We start from the raw sequence: 14795 nt of genomic DNA, 5'->3' as shown, positions 1-14795 counted from the left end.
CGTAATTAGGCCCGATGTCATTGAAAAGAATTTAAAATAGTCTTAGCTGAACTAGAGATCACCAATGGAGAACCGTAACCAAAAAAGCCATGAACAGCCCTATATTATGAAAAAATATTACAATATCAGAGAAATTGAAAAACAACATTGTAGAAAAATTAAGATAGTCTTCCTTCCCATAGAAATCTGTGTTAAAAATTAATTTTATTTATTCATGTTTGTGTTAATAAACAATATACTACATTTTTTATCATACATTCTTTGTTTAAAAACAGAACAAAAATGTTTTATGCGTTAATATAAACTAAAATACTGGCACAACATATGTAGCCAATTTTTTCAGCAGTTTGTTTTGTTCTTCAGTACTATTCAGCACTTTTACTTTTTAAATTACTGTAATGATTAAAACATGTAAATAATGTAAAGAGTTGCATGTTTGTTAAAAATTACTGTACAACATGTTTAAAAAATTGCATAACTATAAAAATATATGTACACTATAACTGTGTCACATGTGTAAATACAATTAAAACAATGTCCTTTTCTTCTGGGAAATTAAACAAATTTCCAAAACATGTTCTAATTATTGGAAATAATGTGCAGTAGAGAATAGTATTTATTAAAAGAGATGTTTAAAAAATGCATATAACAATCAAATATAAAAACAATTTTATATAAAACCACAATCAAAGGAAAACCATATAAAATACAAATTACTGTAACTTTATAATGTTACAATGTTCAAATGTTCAAAATAAAAACAAATACCAAAAATGTATTAATATCTAATTTTCTGTTCCCAATACAAATAAAAACGTAGCCATACAAAAAACATATGATAGTTTGGATAAATTCTAATTTACTACTCAGTCCCCAAACCTAACCACATTGGGGAAAGTGCGGGACTTTAGGAGTTCAGATGTACTATTCCCACTCCAGCCTTTACCACATTGGAGTTATGTTGGACTTTGGGAGATACAGATTTACTATTCCTACTCTAATCTTAACCCCATTGGGGACATTGTTGGATTTTGGGGAGTTCAACTTTACTATTGCTACTCCAAACTTAACCGCATTTGGAAAAGTGTTGGTCTTTGGGGGATCAAATTCACTATTCCCACATCAAGCTTAAAGACAGTAAGAAAAATGTTATATTTCAAAAATTGAAAAATCAACTACTACCACAAACTACAATAGATATAACACTACAAAGAATACATAATAGAAATCAAATTTAATTAATAAAAACACACAACATAAAAAAGTAAACTGAGAGTACTACCAAACATTTTACAAAATAAATGTATTGTATAACTTTTAAATGAATATGCGATTAATAGAAATAAAAATGCATTTAAATAATGTTAAAAATTAGCTATTGTTTAGTTATGAAAAATAATAGCATGCATTTAAAAATCGCAATGTAAAAAAATAATCTAGAAAAACACCTTACTTTAAAACAAATATATTTACAATCATTACATTTAATTGTTTGAGTTTATAAAAAATAACAATTTTTTTGTTAAATACCAAGGATCTAAAAACATTTTATACAAAACATATAGCATTCGTATATTATTTGAATTTCTTTTTAAAACACATTAAGTAAATACATTTAAATTGTATATCCTTAAAATTTTTAAATGATATAATTTCACAAACATACTTATTACAGAGTTATAAATATTAAAAAGAAAAATGAACAACATTAATTTAGACATACATTTGTTTTAAAAATGAAATCACTTCAAATCTTATTTCGTATAAACCCAACATCCCATTTGTAAAATTGTTTCACAGAAAAAGGAACATTTTTACAATATATTACAACCAAAAATACACAACAAACACTTAAAAACAAAATTGACAACAATATAATGAAATTAAATGAAAAAAACATTTGTATAGCGCATGGCTACCCGGAAGCATCCCAGCGCTGGACAAAACTAGGGACAGGTAACAGAACTTAAGGAAAGAGAATAGTCTTTAATTGTTTGTGGAAGGCCAGGTGATTAGATTCCCTACGCAGGAACGTAGACAGAGAGTTCCAGAGTTTAGCTGCGTTGTACGAAAACACCGACCTCCACTTCTGGCCTTCCTGATCCTAGGGACCTCAACTAAATGGAGCTCATCTGACAGCAGTTCCCTCTTGACCTCGTATGGGCGAATCATATAACACCCACAAATATTTTTAACAATGATATTGAAAATATTTTAATAAAACTATAAACTCACCTATGATATTCTGACCCATGATATTGTGACATCACAATATTTAAGACACAAAGGGCTTAATTAGGATGTCAGTCAGATCATAACTGATGGCCTGTCTTTTGCGATCCTACTGACATCTGCCCCAGCGTTCTGCCCACCGCATTATGATGCGGTGGGTGGAGGCAGCATGCAGAGGGACTAACCGCTGCTCTTCTGATGGACTCAAGGAGCACATCAGCCCGGAGGTCGGAATGTAATCCCTATAATAAGGGCAGTGCTTTCTCTGGCACCACCATAGGGATTACGATAACCCTTTTTATCTGTCTTCTATGGCGTCTGACCGCCATAGAAAGACAGACGGAAATCGACTATGGGGGCCCCTAGCAGGGTCTCCATCCCACTGCAGCCTCCGCTATGCAACCCCCAGCACAAGCCTCAATAGAAAGTATACACTTTCCAAGCGGGATTGCTGACTCCTTATCGGACAGTCCCATTTCTACTACAATGTTGGTCGAACACTTGTAATTAGGGCCTATATTTCTGTCACATTACACATGATATTTTATTAAAATGGCGAATTGCATTGGGAGAATTTACTGCAATAACTCATATTAAGATTAGCTTCAGTTTTCATCTTTTTACCTTACCTGGGGATTCCAGCTACTTATCCTACCCCTCACCTTGTCAAATTCTCTTCCACCATGTATTATTACCTACTTAGTATTGTGCCTCGGTAGCACACACATCAGTAACATCACAGCTCATGCATGCTAAGGACCGATACAAAATGTTTGCAGACAGAAGATACACACCAGGTCCAAAATATAAGCGGGGCATTCTATATGACTCCCCACTCATTATTAGAATTGTCAAGGTAGTCATGCTAAATTTAAACCTTGATGTGTTAGGTCTTATGTGATAACAGATATTGTTAATCCAGTTGCTATGTGCCTGCCTGGTCTTGTAAAGTCACTGAAAGATCCACCCTGTTGTTCATGTGTCTATCCTTAAGCCAAATCCTTCAGTCCCTTTAAAGGTTCATCCTTCTCCTCTTTTGGTTGAGGGAGAATATGGAAAATAATAAGGTGAAGCAATAGGAGACTCCGCATATTCAAAGGTCATGTACAGTACTTTTTGGATTTAAAACTCAAATGTTGCAATTTCTGTTTGACAGACAAAGCTACACTGACAGAAAACAGACACAAACCAGAGTGCAGAGGGTAGGTTATAATTGATCTATCTATCTATCTATCTATCTATCTATCTATCTATCTATCTATCTATCTATCTATAGACCTTATAAAGTCCACAGCTACCCTTAGGGGTTTCCCGGAGCTAGTGTCGGATAGGGTTCACCAGAGGAAGCAACTTAGAACAGCCAGGTTTTCAGCTCTCGTCGAAAAATCGTGAGTGAGGGACATTGTCTCAACTGTTCTGTGAGGGAGTTCCACAACTTGGCACCCTGATATGCAAAGAAGCGCCATCCCATCAATGACCACTTTGCTATTGGAATCTCACATAAGGACCGGACACTGGAACGAAGAGTGCGGGCCGGCTGATATGCTTTCACAAAATCTTGTAGGTATCGTGGGTTCACCCCTGCTCTTGCTCTGCGCACATAGCACAGAGTTTTAAACCTAATTTGCTTCTCTATTGAGAGCCCTTGCCAACTCCCTCAGCAGACCCATCACCGGCGTCTGCTGCGGAAGCCCATAAAGCATCCTTGCAACGGAGTTTTGCACCACCTGCAGCCATCTAATAGAGGTTTTATTTGTCCACATATAGAGTATGTTGCCAATCTCGCCATAATAAGTGCCTGTACCACCGTCCGTTGCACCGAAAATGGGAGTAACCAAGTGATCTTTCTCACCTATTTCAAAATGGAAAAACATGTGGCAGCCACCTTTATCACCCGAGGCTTCATTATCTATCTATCTATCTATCTATCTATCTATCTATCTATCTATCTATCTATCTATCTATCTATCTATCTATCTATCTATCTATCTATCTATCTATCTATCTATCTATCTATCTATCTATCTATCTATCTATCTATCTATCTATCTATCTATCTATCCATCCATCCATCTATCTTATTTATTTATTTTAAAGGTTTTATATAGCGCTGGCTAGACCCGGAGGTATCAGAGCGCTCCACATAGAACCAAGCATTCATTATAACCCGTAATACATTTCTCAGGGCCTGTCCTGCCACTCAGTTTCATTCCCATTCCCATCCTCATACCTCTCGATTACACTGTCCACTCACAAGTAATACAACCCTATATCTGGCATTTCTATTCCACTTGGGTCTCACCTTCTGCTACCAAACACATCCCACTTGTTACAACTTCTGGAATATAATGTTGGCAGTCATGCGAGATCTTTTAAGCAGAACATCTTCCCATAATCTGGGAGAAGTATGATCCGTAGCCTTACAACTAAAATTAAAAACAGTGAAACTCAGTTAAGGCTATTTAACAGTAAATAAAACAATTATAACAAGATCAAAGAAGGCAAGAAATCCGCACTTGTTCATTTACTGCTTTATATCACTGAAAGAAAATGCTTGGTTAAAGTGAGCCATTTTGTGATCTCCTTCTGAGAATTGGCTTTGTATCACTGTAGGGAAAACTTGGAAACTGAAGTAGCCCACCACAAAAATGTTTTAATCTATTTATTAACGTTTTCAATTGAAGCAAACTTTGTGTGCATAGACAAGAATCATAGATACATGTAGAATTAAAATGATCCTTGCAGCAATAAACAAAGGGTAAAACGGCAATATTTAAAAAAGCCTTCAAGAAAATTAAAAAAGGAAACATTAAAGAGAAAATCGACGGGCATTCTAAATCAAGTAGGCACCTCCTGAGAGCATTTTCCCAAACACAGCCGGTGCTGTGTAACTTAGATCAAAACATGTTTCGCTGCCTTTTGTACCTCTCAGTTGGTGCAAAATCGACATCACCAATAACCAACCACCACTAAATGACATTTGCATCACCCAACCGAAAAATGGCATTTACATTCAATGACTGCAAAAGTCAGTGACATATTCGAGAGGTTTAAAATTATATACGCAAAGACCTACAGGTGCAAAACCGACGAGTGCAAAAAGTCCTTTTTGGTCAGGTCAAAGAAAATCTAGTTTCTACTCTAGGCAGTTGGTGAAAATTACAGTTCAAAATTACACCAGCAGTCGTGAAATAAAATAGCAGATGAACTCCAGAATAAGACATCAAACTCTGGGAGGCTGCTCAAGAAAAGTTACAGTCGAGTGAAAGCAATTGAGAGCAATTTCCCAAAAAGGCATTTTGATGAAAGATATTTATTTGCATGAAAACCTTTTTTTAAGTTCTTCATGAGGTAAAAGTATGTCAACAACTGCTGGTGCTAAGCTGTATGTTTACACATGAACAAAATGTTCCACTATTCAGAGATAGAATCAAAAAGTAAACGTTTTTTCATTCCATGTCCTTTCTTTCGTTCCCCACTCCTACTATCTCAGAGCACACAGTAGAGAGTGCTTTGGTATTGATTGACCAAGTTTTCAATTAAGAATCATCACTTCATATTGAAAGTATGATATTTTGAAAAACTTTTTATAATGTATTCACATCTTGTTGTTAGTGATTACATTCGACATAAGTCCCTGGCAGTGGTTCATTTATAGAAAAAGTGCAGTGGTCCACAGCCTGGGTGCAGAATAGCAAGGCTGTGTTGTTATGATTCGATAAAATGTCTCTTTCTTCCATCACTCTACACTACCTATATCTTGATCTTACCTTTGTAGTTTGTTTTTAATTGCCTGCTTTCTCCCTTTGTCTCTGTTTTGCTATGTTTCTCTTCTTCTTTCTTTCCCAATTTTCTGCCTATTTTCCACTTGGTCACATTCTAATGATGACAAACAGATTGCAGTCCCCAAAACTGAGTGCCTGCCAGTCACGGCCAACATGGCTTACAGGTGAGGAGCGGGAGGTCGCGCGGGGAGGTCGGGGAGGAGGGTTCATTTAATAATTAAAAAATAAAATAATTAAACGTACCTTTCCGCCGGCTGGGTCCCGTGTCTTCTCTGCTCCTGCACTCCTGCCTCCGGCAGGAACAGGAAGCAGAAGCAGGAAGCCAGGCTCCCTCCCCTAAGCTAATCACAACACGGCAAGAGTTTATGATTGGTCGGGACGCCACCCAGCCAGGGGCTTCTGGGAAGGCCAGCCTGCATGGAGAAGGGCAGAGTGCGCATGACTGGTTTGGGTGGCCCCAGGGGGCTGACCAAACAGTCTTTGCGCACTCGGGAGTGGGCGGACACACAACTCCTCCCCTGCTCGCAGAGCAGCCCCGCCCACCTGCCTACCAGAAACCAAACATGAAATGGTAATAACTGAAAGTTATCACCATTTTATGTTTCTGTTTCTCACACTGCAAGAAAGCAGTGGGGTGACGTTCCGCAGCCCTAGTGGAGGAGCCACCCCTGGTGCCTGCCCACCACAAGCACAAATTTATACCTACAGTGACAGATTGAGAGAGCTTGTGGGTGAGTAAGTTCAAGACATCCTGAGGAACAACGTTCCAGCATTGAAAGAGAAGTAAATAACAAGAAAGATATAAAATTGTTTTCTAATTCGACAGATGAATCTCCAATAGTTTACATTTTTTCGAAGTTGCCATTTCCACTGCAATATTAAGAGCTCCATTAAAGACAATAAAGTGCCAGAGGGCCAAGAATGCCTGCAACATTCAAATGATTTTCTTTCTCTTTCTTCATGTTTAATTTAGCAATCTACACTAAATGGGTGTTGTGTTCCAAAAGCATTATTGCCCTCCTGTGTCATGCTAGTCTTGATATTAAATGACTTCTCCCTTGTTATTGACACTAGTTGTCAATTGGGCATGTAACTCAGTTTGGTCATTTCACAGCTCGTATTGGCCTCGCTATTGGGCTGCAATGCTGAATTGGAAAATTGGATTGTTGGGAGCTCGGTTGAAGACAAAAGAATGGCCGAGGGCCAAAAATGGCAGGTAAAGACATTCTTCTCCAACATTCCAATGTTTGTCTTCCGTGTCTCATACTTTAATTTACATTTTTTTACCCTCCATGAAAGGATTGTTCTGATAGAAATATAGCCATTATCTCTAAAGGCATTGCTTTTTGTTAAAGGTCCTCTCTTTAGCTTTAGGACCTTGCCTGCATTTGGACCTATAACTCTACTAGAAGCCATTTACCAATTTGTACAATCTTCAGAAGCAGGGTTCAGTGCTACATTAAAACAAAGGAATGTTAGGGACCTCATTGAAGCCAATAAAGGGGCAGAGGGTCAATAAGATCTGAGGTAAGCCAACTCCATTGTATCCTCAACGGGTGGAATGTTAAAATAATGTTAGATTCCTTATGTCTTGAGCTGTACCAAGGGCCTCATTTACTATATTTTGACGCACGGCAGTGCAGCAAGCCTTCCTGCTGTGCTGCAGTGTGCCAAAAAAAAGAGCAGAAATGTGCCATATCTACAAGATACTATATAGCATACAGCAATGTCCCAACAGATGTTATTTAGTAGACAATTTGTATGAAAGCACAATGAATTGCAACGGATGAGGAAGAGAGGGCAAGGGGACAAGAGACGTCATTTGCCAAGTATCACAAACAAAGCAATCCTTTCTTTTCGATTAAGCAATAATGAAGTGCCCACAAAGCCTTTACAGTAAGGGACTTTCCCAAGCAGTTGTGTCTCTCTCTCTCAGCAAGATATTTAAATTCCCAGAGATAATTCTACAAAGAGAAATGAAAGAGGCAATTGGCAAGCAAAACAAACTGGAAATGACACGAGCGATCTTTCTGGGTGAATTCCTGCACCATCCATCTTAACAGAACCTATTAAAACGTCACCTTATCTCTTAATTCAGCACAACTTCAGGAGTCTTTTTTCATACCTCGATTGGTGAATTTATGACAACCTCCATTATGTCTGAACGCTGTTAAAAACAGATGCTTTCGGCCAGCCTGTCCCTGCTTTAAGTCAACTTGATGCAGGGTCTGTGATTGTGACCACACCAGTTTTACTTTGAATTTAAAATAAAACTAAATGTGAACGTCTTCCCTAATCCCTATGCTCCTTCATGCCGCTGCGGGTAATGCTTCCCGAGCACTGGGATCTAATGACGATGTGTGGTCTTGTGTGGAAACCAACACAGGCGAGGGAATCAATCAATCAATCAATCACTTGCAAAGCGCACTACTTACCCGTGAGGGTCTCAAGGCGCTGGGGGTGGGCGGGTGCTGCTACTGCTCGAAGAGCCAGGTCTTGATGAGTCTTCTGAAGGTCAGCAGGTCTTGGGTCTGCTGTAGGTGGGTGGCAAGGGTATTCCAGGTCTTAGGGGCGAGGTGGGAGAAGGATCTGCCACAGGCGGTCGTTCTTCGGATGCGGGTGACTGCGGCGAGGGCGAGACCGGTGGAGCGGAGCTGGCGCGTGGGTGTGTAGAAGCTGAGTCGTCTGTTGAGGTATGCTGGTCCGGTGTTGTGGAGTGCTTTGTGTGCGTAAATTATGGGGTGCCCCGTGCCTTTCTTTCTCAGTCGTCTCTGGCCTCTGAGATGCCTGCCTCCTCGACTCGACCCACAGTCACGCACACTTTTTATTGAGCGACCCCCAATGTGCATGATCACCAGGTCCACTCCAGACCCCACCCTAAGGGTGAACTGTACGGCGGCGCGCAAATGCAGGGGCGGAAACAATACTGCGCGCTGCGTGCGGCATGGATGGTGCAGCCAGCCTGGCAGCCAGGTGGATTTAATAATAGCCTAAATTAAATTGAAATCGGGTCACTCACGGACACGGATGATGCGTGCAGCACCAGCAGCTGCATTTTATGCAGATAGTTGTGCTTGTTTGAGCGGAGTGAGAGAGACGCGGAGTACTAGTAGTCTGTCTGACTGTCTGTCAACACTGTCAGTCAGAGTCTCGTCACAGTCAGGGTCCAAATCGGCATAGCTACCAAGGTTTCAGATTGCCATGTGTGATGTTTTCATAATTTCAATGTGATTTAGAGTGACATTTGAATGAGAATGAGTGACACTTTTCACGAGCAAAATGATGCAAAGGAGATGAGGGAGACATATAAATATCACAAATTACAATTATTTGCACAATGAGACACTATACTAGCTGCTTGGTGCATCCCTGTGTTGGAGGAGGTGAAATGTCTGGCAAGCATTTACTTCACTTTGTGAGGTGGACATCGGTGAAGTTTGAATGGGAGCTTCTGAAGGCAGTTAAAGGCCTGTTGGCAGTGCTACTGTGCACACTCCAACTGAGAGAGACAAGGAGGTGGAAAGACATGGATTGAGTGACACAGGGACACAGACTCAGTAACACACGCATATTTACAGACACTGGGATTCATAGAGATAGACACAGGGGCATAAAGAAATGGGTAGACTTCTGCTACAACTTAATGCAGACACAGGGTAGAAAGGCACAGGGCACTTACACCAAAACGTAGGGAGACATTAATGGGGCATACAGGAATGAGTGAATTGGCACTGACAAATAATTACAAACACAATGCAAAGATAGAAACTGAAACTTTGGGAGACTTAGAGAGACCGAAAACGGGATTAAAGGTTAAAAAAATTAATGTGACCCTGTGGGGTTGTGAAAGTGGCGACATGATGCCAAAATCAAACTGCATGACTTTTTATTGCACAGGCCCTGTAACACGTTTTTTTAATCATCACGCAGCGCTCCCAAGGCTAATTGCTGTAAGTAAATCTCTCTGTGAGCTGCGGAGGTATAAGAGATTTATTGCAGAGTACAATGCAGAGAATAGCAGTATGTAGACTCGACACCTGCTGGCCAGTACCCAACTGACCAAGCAGAACCTGAGTCTTACAAGCTAGTATAAACATTCTAGAATAGTAAGTAAGCATAGAGAGGGAAGAAGATCATAGAGAGGACAGAGAAAAGCAATAGAATAAATATACAACACATCTCCCTTCTTTACAAAATGGAGAAATAAACATTAATTGCAAAAATAATCATTTAAATAAACAGGAGGTTTACGATACCTTTGAACCTTGGGAGTGGGAGAAGAAAAGGGTACTTAAGAAGAAGAAGAAGAGTCAGTGATGGTGCTGCAAAGACTATGAAATCAGAATCCGAAACATCACCACCTCCATAACCAATCCTGTCAGAAGGAGAAGAAAATGAAACAGACTCCTCCAGAGAAGAAGCTAACATGTAACCACTACCCCTCTCTTCATGAAAATCGACAGTGGAATTATTTACAAAAGCGCGAGAGGATGAAGGAATATCTTTCTGGTACAAAGCGACCCTCCTCAAATTCCACTTTTCTTCATTTTCAAGAACAGCATAATGTGGAAACACAAGGTTGACACGGAAAGGACACCTAAACTTCGTTAAACCCCTAGAAACCCCTCCCGGTTTGAATTTCACAAGACCCCCTTTTGAAATATAGCTCCTCACATTAGCCAATTGCACCTCCTGAGTATCACCAAATACATTTTTAATCCAAGAAGGAACCAATTTTGTCCCAGGAAGCCTCCCTCGCATGAGCTCAAAAGGAGACTTTGTCATGCCACCATGAACTGTGGTTCAATACGCACAGAGCATCTCTTGCACAAGTTCCAAAACATTCCCCTTTCCAGACAGTGCAAGCTGGATAGTGCTCTTAACCAACCTATTGATCCTCTCACAAAGGCCATTGCCTTGTGGGTTGATGAGACACACCACAATGAGACATAAAAGTCCCCATGTTGTGCGAGGTCAACTGCATCCCATTATCTGTGACCATAACGCTAGGAAAACCTTCCACTTGTAAAAGAGACTTCAAAAACTTAATTGTGGTGTCTGTAGTAATATCCTTGACAAACTTAACCACAACCCATTTGGTGTAAGTGTCAACACAAACAATAGCAAAACGTTGAATCTCATTGAGTTCCACCATTGGCCCTATAAAATCTAAGCACACAGTATGCCACGGCACATTTGATGATCAAATTTGCCCCAAACAGCAACCTTCAACCTTTTTTCCTCTTCTTTACAAGTGACACAGCGCTCAACCCACATTGAAACCTGAGCATCCAACCCAGGCCACCAAAAATTTGCTTTAAGTTTCTGTTGAGTCATGGTTTGACCAAGGTGTCCCTCATGTGCAATGGCAATAAGCTTACTCCTAAGATCAAAAGGAGGAACAAATGTATCATTTCGCATCACAATGTCCTTGCCACAAGTTGAAAGTTCATCCAACACCTTATGTTAAAGCAAAAAAATTTATTAATAGGGACATGAAGAAGGGCACATACAAGGTTTCAAAAGAAAGTGGCTTTATTGCAATAAAGCTGCAGCTGAGACAGTTTGCAGGAGTGCAAAGTGATCTGGTGTTACAGAAAGAAATCAGTCTTTATATACCTTCACAGACTCTTGGCTTGTTATTAATTAACTATTACATCATGGTGTGACCATGCTAGAATTAGGTCCACGTGTTCATTACAGTATCAAGGTGCATTTCAGAAATATGTCTACGTTCACAATTTACATTATTTGCGACACATCTGACCATGCAGCTACAGGTTAATCTTTATACTACCATCTCCTGACTTTCAGCCTTGCCTTGGCCGGTTATCTTGAAATGTACATATGCAATGTTGATCTACTATCGGCAGAGGCCCGTGTCAGCCTTGCCTTGGTCGGTTATCTTGAAATGTACATATGCAATGTTGATCTACTATCAGCAGTGGCCTGTGTTTTCTGCTTTCTCACACAATGACGCACTTGCTATCTGTGCTGGGCAAACACTTTGCCTCTTTACGACGACAAGGCAAGGGCAAGCCAAACTTGTCACGTTCTAGGTCAGCGAGCGATTCCTGGAAAAGGCTCGCTGAACTGACTGAACTGCCTCTGGTACATAGGTAAAAGCTAGTGAATCATTAAACAACTTGGAGCTTCAGCAGAATGGGCACGCACAAGTTCACTTGCCTTTCTTTCCTGGTTTCAGCTGAATTTAAGACAACTTAATTTAACCCTGTGTGCACCAGCTGTGCACCATGGAGCAACATTTCATTATGATTAGTGGGATCTGTTTATTTGCAAGCAGGTTACAGACAGAAATTAATATAAACTACGGTTCAATTTAATATTGTCATTCAGCAAAGGCCAACTTATTTTTTTATCTTTTACAAATAGACACTTTGAACCTCAGTTTAAAATAATTTCATCACGCAGCATATCACAATTTAATAATTATATTGTTCATTCTTATCATCGTCAGAAATGTCTATGTTCATTAACTCAGTAGTGACTGTTTGCATCAGCATTCTTTCTTTTTCCTTTAATTTCCTCACTTGGAATTTTGTCAGCTGTCCCAATAGTTGACAGCACATTGGCAGGCAATTAACTAATAGACAACAGCCTATTATTAGTAGGAAAATTGTTATGAACACCATTCCTATCTTCCAACCCCATGCGCTCAACCAACTCCAAAGTGAACCTCCTATATCCCATGTACCAGAATCCTGATGTGCTTCTACACCTATATGATGCAATCTTTTTATTGCTTCCCTGACAGTAACAGAGGAGTCCGGGACATAGGTGCAACATGACGCCCCTATAATCGCACAGACTCCTCCCCTTTCTGCTAGCATCATGTCGAGAATCATTCTATTTTGTAACGAAACTAATCTCACAGCTTGAAGCTCTACTGTAATATTTTCAAGTATACTTGTTGTTTCATTTATTGTTGCTTCTAGTAGCCTGGATAATCTACGTATATCTCTGGAGTTGATAGCTGGACCAATCCATGGTATCACTCCTTTAAATATGTCACCCGCTATCTGTGATGCTGTATCTCTTTGATCCACATCCACACTTCTCCTGCCTCGCCGTGGTGCATGTCTTTGCATGTCCCTTCGAACTTCTTTTGTGTCTTTTATTGCTATAGCAGGTAATACAAAACCTAGGTGACAACAACCACCCCAATTTGTTGGAAGCCATGTATAAGCCTTCTCTCCACAAATGAAATAAATTGAGTCACCTACGTAAAGTGGAATGCTAATATTTCCGGCCGTCATTTCAAATGTCATGTTACAATTTGTGCTATTTCTCACCTGATAGGTCCCATTACTCTTAATACATATACTCCCTATTGCGTTGTGTTTTCTTAATTTTAACTTCAAAAATGGTATATTCTTATTTGCCTCTTTCGATGGGCCTGCTATCCCAATGCTTGTATTCTTATTTGGAAAGAGCGGCGTAAAGATGTCAGACAGGGGAAATGTTGCATTTTGTTCTATCACTTCCGTGCAGTTCCCTAGTGTCAGAATATCTGCCATATATTTGTTATATAATGTTCCTGCAGGTGGGGCCATAGTTGTCCCTGCACCAGCAGTACTTTTCTTTAAATTCTGCAAAACAGCTATCAGTTCTATTTTTACTATTGTTATGTAAATGGCATAACAGGATGCTGCAAACGGTAGTGGGACTTGAACCAGGGGCAAACTTTGGTCTACAGAAGCTGGGAATTGCAAACATATCCAGCAATCTCCCCTTGTTAATATCTTATTGGTATGATGCATCAAAGTCACAAAGGAATTGTGGTGCATATCTTCTCTGTGGGCTATTTCTTCAGGTGACAAAGTGTATGCAGGTATTGTAGCAGGTGTTGTTGGTGTTGGGATCAACTTTTCCATGGGATAGAACACATCAAATAGATATACAGTAATAAATGCTAATAATAACAGACAGAATATCACCCCAGATATGCACATTTTAGACTTGTACCATTTTCTCTTCATTTTTAGAACTGTATTTTTTACTATCCATATCTATCTATTCTTATACTTTCTTTAATTGGATGTAGTGCTATTGATGACACTATGTTGTGAATTATCACTATGAATCTTTACTATAATATAAGCTAAACACACAAAAAGCATAAACACATATAAGGTGAGGCTATAGTATAAAATATATTGCGAACAGCTATTCGTTAATATTTCAGATGGTCTCTGAGTATTTTTTGGTACTTCTCTCCTCCCAAAGATATGCATGTAATTCCTATAAGGCACGACCCTTTGATCATGAATATCAATTGTTAGTGCAGCCACATTTACATTTACAGGAGTGTCCACTATACCTCACCCCAAATGTATCTTTCTGAAGCTGGCTGTCCTGATGATCTGGAAAAAGTCCTTTGCTGGTTGCTGCAGCAGCACGAGTGCTCGCAGTGACAGAAGGACCCGCAAATTCCTTCTGGATCCGTTCAAGTCCTTTGCTGGTTGCTGCAGCAGCACGGGTGCTCGCAGTGACAGAAGGACTCGCAAATACCTTCTGGATCAGTTCATCTACTAATTACTGCAGTGGCACGTGCACTATGCAGTTACAGGAGGACTCGCAAATACCTCCTGGATCAGTTTATCTACTCAACGTTGTACTGGCCCACTTTTTACTAAGAACTTCCCTGATGAATTGTTGTAGTCTCTTCCTGTTATGCAGACAGGCTGTTATTCCTGGTGGTAGTGTGCAATATACCCTAGTTTGTTTTTCTCAGTCAGCAAGTACTCTATTCAAGGC

This window comes from Lissotriton vulgaris, chromosome 8, assembly GCF_964263255.1.
Source record: "Lissotriton vulgaris chromosome 8, aLisVul1.2, whole genome shotgun sequence".
In the NCBI taxonomy this organism is placed as follows: domain Eukaryota; kingdom Metazoa; phylum Chordata; class Amphibia; order Caudata; family Salamandridae; genus Lissotriton; species Lissotriton vulgaris.
This window is presented reverse-complemented; position numbering follows the sequence as displayed.